Source organism: Zea mays, chromosome 9, assembly GCF_902167145.1.
Source record: "Zea mays cultivar B73 chromosome 9, Zm-B73-REFERENCE-NAM-5.0, whole genome shotgun sequence".
Taxonomy (NCBI): domain Eukaryota; kingdom Viridiplantae; phylum Streptophyta; class Magnoliopsida; order Poales; family Poaceae; genus Zea; species Zea mays.
Genome location: NC_050104.1, coordinates 83863287 through 83871541, shown reverse-complemented (window position 1 = coordinate 83871541; position 8255 = coordinate 83863287).

The window sequence follows — 8255 nt, the reverse complement described above, 5'->3', positions numbered from 1 at the left end:
TCCTAGGGTACCTCGGGAGCGCAGCCCGAGCCTTGGTTATGTATCGAACGTACCCATGGTCATCCCTCGCTCAGCGTCTGAGGCGGCTGTGGACCCTTCGGGGGCCAGCCTTCGAACCCCTGATCAGTAATGGGCGTGGAGCCCGAGTAGCCTGAGGCGGCCGTGGAACCCTTCCGAGGGGCCGGCCTTCGAACCTCTGACCAGTAGTGGGTGTAGGGCCCATGCGATCTGAGGCGGCTGTCGAACCCTTCCGGGGGGCCAGCCTTCGAACCTCTGATCAGTAGGGAGGCTCGAAGCCTGGTTCCTTCACGGGGAAGGATCCTTTTCGGGGTATCCCCCTTTCCCGGTCCCTGTTGCAAGAGAGAGAAAGAGGAAAAAAAGGAAAAGGATACGAAATCGAACGACGCGGCGTACCTTTTTTGACGCGGTCATTATGGCGAAGGCGAAGCGTCGCCCGCTTCTCCCGCCAGAGGCGCCGCCTGTCCCGCCGCGGAGTTAATGCGACGGGGCAAGTGGTTGGCGGGGCGGCCGTTGCACGTGCGCGAGCCGTTCGAGGAACGGAGCACGAGCGCGTTGTCTTCACGCCGTGAGAGAGGGTTCTCTTGCTTCCCCGGATGGGACGTGAGCTTGGCTGACGACGGGGCCGCTGCTCCTGCCCGCCTGCCACCGCCATTACTGCCGGCCCATCTTTGGCCGCATTGACCGTCGCGCCAGGCTGGCGCTGCTGGGTCGCGCGCTGGGTCGCCTCGAGTCGCGGTATTGGTTCCGCAGTCGTGGAGGCGCGGTAGTGGCGCGAGTGGCGGTGCAGTTGCATGCACGAAGCATTTGGCGCGCCGGTTGCATGACGCGTGGGCCTAGGCCCCCATGCCGGGCGTGTTGGGAGTCGGAGAAATGCGCCCACTTGGCACGGTTGCATGCCTCCTGCATGGCTGCCCGCCCTTTCGCCCGCTGGTCTGGGCAAAAGTGGAGGGTCGCTTGTAACCGCTGGGCGATTGTACGCACCACGCATGGCGGTTTGGCTTCTTCTGCTCTGAGCCGGCTTGCATGACGTGTGGGACCCAGCCCCTGCGCCGCAGGGGAGGATCTTGGAGTGTGTTGGAGAAGACTCAGCCCGTGACGGTTGGGGGCGCAAGTAGGGAGAGTCGCCTTTAAAAGGAGGGTGACCCCCTTTGGAAGGCGACCATGTCTTCGCGCTCCCTTATGCATCATGTCTTTCCACCTTCCAAGCCCCCAGATGGAGGATACCCGCCGTCTTTCCGTCTCATCGTTGGAGGAACGCAACTCCGTGGGAGTTGGTACCTTTCAGCCATCGTTCGGCTTCAAGGATTTTCATCACACAGCCCGGTTGCACCCCTCCGCTGGTGGTCACCCAAGACGGTGACCTCCAGCCCCTGGATGGGGAGAGGCAAGCCGGGCTGTGATCTTGGTCCCGCCCTCAGCCTCGAGGGTGTTCGTCATCCTCGCTGGGGCGGGGAGCGACGCGAGCCGGGGCTCTGCCTCCCGCGCGGGCCGACGGGCCACCTCTTCTTCCAGCTTCTGGTGGTAGCAAACGTCCTCCAGCTCTGCGGAGGAGACGTCCTCCAGCCATGCCGGCGAAGGCGAAATGTTGCTGCCCTGCTAGGATGCAACATTCCGCCCTCTTCCTTGCTTTCGCGGCGAGGACGGCAGCGAGGACCTGTCGGTGCGCTTGGGAGCGGCCCGCTCTTTGGCTTTAATAGCTGGTTCGCGTCCCTTGAGCGGGAACGCGAATGAGAGCCCTCTGGCGGCCGCGTCCGTCCTGGGACCATGGCTGCTGCTGAAGAGGTCGCTGGCGGGTCCCCCGGCGTTCGTCGCCCCGCAGGCTCGAGGTTGTTCATACCCGCGGGGATGGAACCAGAGTTCCGTTTGTAATGGCACTTTGAATGCCAGTGTTTTTGTTCATTGTGGCTGTCGAGGACTGAACATGTATGTAATTTTGGCGCGGAGCCGTGTTTTTTCCTCATTTTCGAGCACTAAGACTCGCTTGTTGATTGTCTGAACCGCTTCACCAAGCGTGAGTCGCCCCGTGTAAAGGCGACGAGTGAGGTATCCGTATCCCGGAGGCGTAGGAGTCCCTCGGCTTGGTCGGCCTTGTCGTCCGAGGCTTCTCTAGCTTAGTTAAAGAAACCCCTCGGCCGCTCTTCGATGAGCCGAGGCTAGGGGTAGCGGTGTCAGCATGAACAGAGGCAGAGTTGGCTCGAAAAGAAAACCTGGTTGGTCGGAGCCTGGCCGGGTCGTCCGTTAGCGGGGCCGACGCCGGAGTTGACCAGCCGAGGCCTCGGGTCGGGCTGACGTCCTTGGAGGACGGCTGGCCGAGGCCTCGGGGTGACCGGCAGAGCCGCCTGCTCGGGCCGGATTCCCAGAGAAGACCCTGGCAGCGATTGCCCGGGCGTGGCGATGACGTCGTCCTTCAGAGTGGAGATCCTCGGACCGCGTCGCCGTCCGAGGCTAGGTCGGACCTTGCCGAAGGTGTCGTCGATGCCGAGGGTGCTGCTGCTCCCTTCCAGCGTCAAGACCCGAGCCTGCAGGATCGGATTGTCTTGTAGCGTGTGTTTCCTGCGGCCGCCGAGGCCAAAACACACCCTCGCCGTGTTGTAAAGCTGCGTCTTTTTTCCTCTTGTTTCGAGTATCTGGACTTTTTTGTCGGTAACAGAAATGTTTGTGCGAGCGAGAGTTGCTTCTCGCGGAAGGTGATGAGTGAGGTATCCGTATCCCGGAGGCGTAGGAGTCCCTCGGCTCGGTCGGCCTTGCCGCTTACACGCACTCTTACCCATCCATGGGGCTCTATCACCGACGCAGTCGAGAAGGCTTGAAGGATCGCTTCGGCAGAAGAGCTTCCGGACGTGAAGACTTGTTCGGTCCGCGGAATCACTTATCCGAACGTGAGTTACTTATCGCAGAAGGTGATGAGTGAGGTATCCGTATCCCGGGGGCGTAGGAGTCCCTCGGCTCGGTCAGCCTTGGCTGCTTACATGTACTCCGTCGTTTTCAGGATCCACTTTCGAAGTAGTCAAAAAGCACGAAAGACATTCTGGCAGAAAAGATCTTTCTTCGAGGAAAATTTCGATGCAGAGGGGGTTCCCCCCCCTTTTAGCCCCCGAGGGAGGGTTGGGCTTTGCCGAGGCGAGGCCGACCCTTCCTTGATGACTAAACTTTGCGTGGGTGCGAGGTATATGAACAATTTGAAAACATCTTAAGGGTAGAAGCGACGTAGCTGTTGGATGTTCCAAGCGTTGCCGTAGACCTCGCCTTGACTGTTGGCCAGCTTGTACGTTCCGGGCTTCAGAACTTTGGCGATGACGAAGGGCCCCTCCCAGGGGGCATGAGCTTGTGCCGCCCTCGGGCGTCTTGTCGCAGCCGAAGCACCAGGTCGTCCACCTGGAGGTCTCAGGACCGGACCCCTCGGGCGTGGTAGCGTCACAGGGACTGCTGGTACCGCGCCGAGTGTAGTAAAGCCTTGTCCCGAGCCTCCTCCAGCTGGTCCAGCGAGTCTTCTCGGCTAGCTTGGTTGCTTTGGTCAGTGTAGGCCCTCGTCCTCGGGGAACCGTATTCTAAGTCTGTGGGCAAGATGGCTTCAGCCCCATAGACTAGAAAGATCAGCGTGAAGCCCGTGGCTCGGCTCGGCGTTGTCCTCAGACTCCAGACCACCGAGGGGAGTTCCTTCATCCACCGCTTGCCGAACTTGTTGAGGTCGTTGTAGATCCGAGGCTTGAGCCCTTGTAGAATCATGCCGTTGGCACGCTCTACCTGCCCATTCGTCATGGGATGAGCCACGGCGGCCCAGTCCACCCGGATGTGGTGATCCTCGCAGAAGTCCAGGAACTTTCTGCCGGGGAACTGGGTGCCATTGTCGGTGATGATGGAGTTCGGGACCCCGAAGCGATGGATGATGTTGGTGAAGAACGCCACCGCCTGCTCGGACCTGATGCTGTTCAGGGGTCGGACCTCGATCCACTTGGAGAATTTGTCGATGGCGACCAGCAGGTGCGTGTAGCCCCCGGGTGCCTTCTGCAAGGGGCCGACGAGATCCAGACCCCATACAGCAAAAGGCCAGGTGATGGGTATCGTCTGCAGAGCCTGAGCGGGCAGGTGGGTCTGCCTTGTGTAGAATTGACACCCTTCGCAGGTGCGGACAATTCTGGTAGCGTCGGCCACCGCCGTAGGCCAGTAGAAGCCTTGTCGGAAAGCATTCCCGACAAGGGCTCGAGGCGCTGCGTGATGGCCGCAAGCCCCCGAGTGTATCTCTCGCAGGAGTTCCTGACCTTCGGTGATGTAGATGCATCGCTGGAGGATGCTAGAGGGGCTGCGGTGGTAGAGCTCCTTCTCATCACCCAGCAAGACGAACGACTTGGCGCGCCGCGCCACCCGCCGAGCCTCGGCTCGGTCGAGGGGTAGCTCTCCTCGGTGGAGATATTGCAGGTACGGGGTCTGCCAGTTTTGATCAGGCGTGACCCCGCTTTGCTCCCCCTCGACGTGCAGCGTCTCGCCCTCGGGGGCCGAGGGTACCTCGGGCTGAACCGAGGGCGCCTCGGGCTGTGCCGAGGGTACCTCGGGCTGGGCCGAGGGTACCTCGGACTGGGCCGAGGGTGTCTCAGGCTCGGGCGTGTCGTCGATCTTGACGGAGGGTTGATGCAGATCCCGGGAGAAGACGTCTGGGGGAACCGTTGTTCGCCCCGAGGCTATTTTAGCCAGCTCGTCTGCAGTCTCGTTGTAGCGCCGAGCGATGTGGTTGAGCTCGAGCCCGTAGAACTTGTCTTCCAGGCGCCAAACCTCATCGCAGTAGGCCTCCATCTTCGGGTCGCGGCAGTGGGAGTTCTTCATGACTTGGTCGATGACGAGCTGCGAGTCACCGTGAGCGTCGAGGCGTCGGACCCCTAGCTCGATGGCGATCCATAATCCGTTGACCAGAGCTTCGTACTCAGCCACATTGTTGGACGCCGGGAAGTGGAGGCGTAGCACATAGCGTATGTGCTTCCCGAGGGGCGAGATGAAGAGTAGGCCTGCGCCGGCTCCCGTCTTCATCAACGACCCGTCGAAAAACATGGTCCAGAGCTCCGGTTGGATCGGAGCCGTTGGTAGCTGGGTGTCGACCCATTCGGCCACGAAGTCCGCCAAGACCTGGGACTTGATGGCCTTCCGAGGGGCGAACGAGATTGTCTCACCCATGATTTCCACCGCCCACTTTGCAATCCTACCCGAGGCCTCTCGGCACTGGATGATCTCCCCCAGGGGGAAGGATGACACCACAGTTACCGGATGAGACTCGAAGTAGTGTCGCAACTTCCGCCGTGTCAGGATCACCGCATACAGCAGCTTCTGAACATGTGGGTAGCGGATCTTGGTTTCGGACAGTACCTCGCTGACGAAGTAAACTGGCCTCTGAACGGGCAATGCATGCCCCTCTTCTTGCCTCTCGACCACAATCGTGGCGCTAACCACCTGAGTGGTCGCGGCGACGTAGACCAAGAGGGCTTCTCCGGCAGCTGGAGGCACCAAGATAGGCACCTTTGTGAGGAGCTCCTTCAGGTTCCCGAGGGCTTCCTCGGCCTCAGGGGTCCAAGTGAAGCACTCGGCCTTCCTCAAGAGGCGGTACAGAGGTAGACCTCTTTCGCCGAGGCGTGAGATGAAGCGGCTCAGAGCCGCGAGACATCCCATGACCCTCTATACGCCTTTCAAGTCCTTGATGGGCCCCATGCTGGTGATGGCTGCGATCTTCTCTGGGTTGGCTTCGATGCCCCGCTCGGAGACGATGAACCCCAAGAGCATGCCTCGGGGCACCCCGAAGACACACTTCTCGGGATTGAGCTTGACGCCTTTCGCCTTGAGACATCGGAATGTCACTTCAAGGTCGGAAAGGAGGTCGGAAGCTTTCCTCGTCTTGACTACGATGTCATCGACGTAGGCCTCGACCGTGCGACCAATGTGTTCGCCGAACACATGGTTCATGCACCGCTGGTACGTCGCGCCCGCATTCCTCAAGCCGAACGGCATGGTGACATAGCAGTACATGCCGAAGGGTGTGATGAAAGAAGTCGCGAGCTGGTCGGACTCTTTCATCCTGATTTGATGATACCCCGAGTAGGCATCAAGGAAAGACAGGGTTTCGCACCCAGTAGTGGAATCCACGATTTGATCGATGCGAGGCAGAGGGTAGGGAACCTTCGGACATGCATTGTTGAGGCCAGTGTAGTCTACACACATCCGCCATTTCCCCCCTTTCTTTCTCACAAGCACAGGGTTGGCAAGCCATTCGGGATGGAATACCTCTTTGATGAACCCTGCCGCCATTAGCTTGTGGATCTCCTCGCCTATGGCTCTGCGCTTCTCCTCGTCGAATCGGCGCAGAGGCTGCTTGACGGGTCGGGCCCCGGCTCGAATGTCCAGCGAGTGCTCGGCGACATCCCTCGATATGCCGGGCATGTCCGAGGGACTCCACGGGAAGACATCGACGTTCGCGCGGAGAAAGTCGACGAGCACTGCTTCCTATTTGGGATCGAGCCCGGAGCCGATCCGGATCTGCTTGGAGGCGTCGCTGCTGGGGTCGAGGGGGACGGACTTAACCATCTCTGCTGGATCAAAGTTGCCGGCATGACGCTTCACGTCTGGCACCTCCTTCGAGAGGCTCTCCAGGTCGGCGATGAGGGCCTCGGACTCGGCGAGGGCCTCGGCGTATTCCACGCACTCCACGTCGCATTTGAACGCGTGTTTGTACGTGGGGCCGACGGTGATGACCCCGTTGGGGCCCGATATCTTGAGCTTCAGGTAGGTGTAGTTGGGGACGGCCATGAACTTCGTGTAGCATGGTCTTCCCAGTACCGTGTGGTAGGTTCCTCGAAACCCGACCACCTCGAACGTCAGGGTCTCCCTTCGGAAGTTGGAGGGTGTTCCGAAGCAGACGGGAAGGTCGAGTTGTCCGAGGGGCTGGACGCGCTTCCCGGGAATGATCCCATGGAAGGGCGCAGCGCCTGCTCGGACGGAGGACAGATCGACACGCAGGAGCCCGAGGGTCTCGGCGTAGATGATGTTGAGGCTGCTGCCTCCGTCCATGAGGACCTTGGTGAGCCTGACGTCGCCGATGACGGGGTCGACGACGAGCGGGTATTTCCCCGGGCTCGGCACATGGTCGGGGTGATCGGCTCGGTCGAAGGTTATGGGCTTGTCGGACCAGTCTAGATAGACTGGCGCCGCCACCCCCACCGAGCAGACCTCCCGGCGCTCTTGCTTGCGGTGCCGAGCCGAGGCATTCGCCGCTTGCCCACCGTAGATCATGAAGCAGTCGCGGACCTCGGGTAACTCTCCTGCTTGGTGATCTTCCTTCTTATCGTCGTCGCGGGCCCTGCCACCCTCTGCGGGTGGCCCGGCCCTGTGGAAGTGGCGCCGAAGCATGACACACTCCTCAAGGGCGTGCTTGACGGGCCCCTGGTGATAGGGGCACGGCTCCTTGAGCATCTTGTCGAAGAGGTTGGCACCTCCGGGGGGTTTCCGAGGGTTCTTGTACTCGGCGGCGGTGACAAGGTCCGCGTCAGCGGCGTCGCGTTTCGCTTGCGCCTTCTTCTTGCCCTTCTTCTTGGCGCCGCGCTGAGTTGACGCCTCGAGAGCATCTTCCGATGGGCGGCCCTGGGGCTGCTTGTCCTTTCGGAAGATAGCCTCGACCGCCTCCTGGCCGGAGGCAAACTTGGTGGCGATGTCCATCAGCTCGCTCGCCCTGGTGGGGGTCTTGTGACCCAGCTTGCTCACCAGGTCGCGGCAGGTGGTGCCGGCGAGGAACGCGCCGATGACATCCGAGTCGGTGATGTTGGGCAGCTCGGTGCGCTGCTTCGAGAATCGCCGGATGTAGTCCCGGAGAGACTCTCCCGGCTGCTGCCGGCAGCTTCGGAGGTCCCAGGAATTCCCGGGGCGCACGTACGTGCCCTAGAAATTGCCGGTGAAAGCTTGGACTAGGTCATCCCAGTTGGAGATCTGCCCCGGAGGCAGGTGCTCCAACCAGGCGCGAGCGGTGTTGGAGAGGAACAGGGGGAGGTTGCGGATGATGAGGTTGTCATCGTCCGTTCCACCCAGTTGGCAGGCCAGACGGTAGTCCGCGAGCCAAAGTTCCGGTCTCGTTTCCCCCGAGTACTTTGTGATAGTAGTCGGGGGTCGGAACCGGGTCGGGAACGGCGCCCGTCGGATGGCCCGGCTGAAGGCCTGCGGACTAGGTGGTTCGGGCGAGGGACTCCGATCCTCCCCGCTGTCGTAGC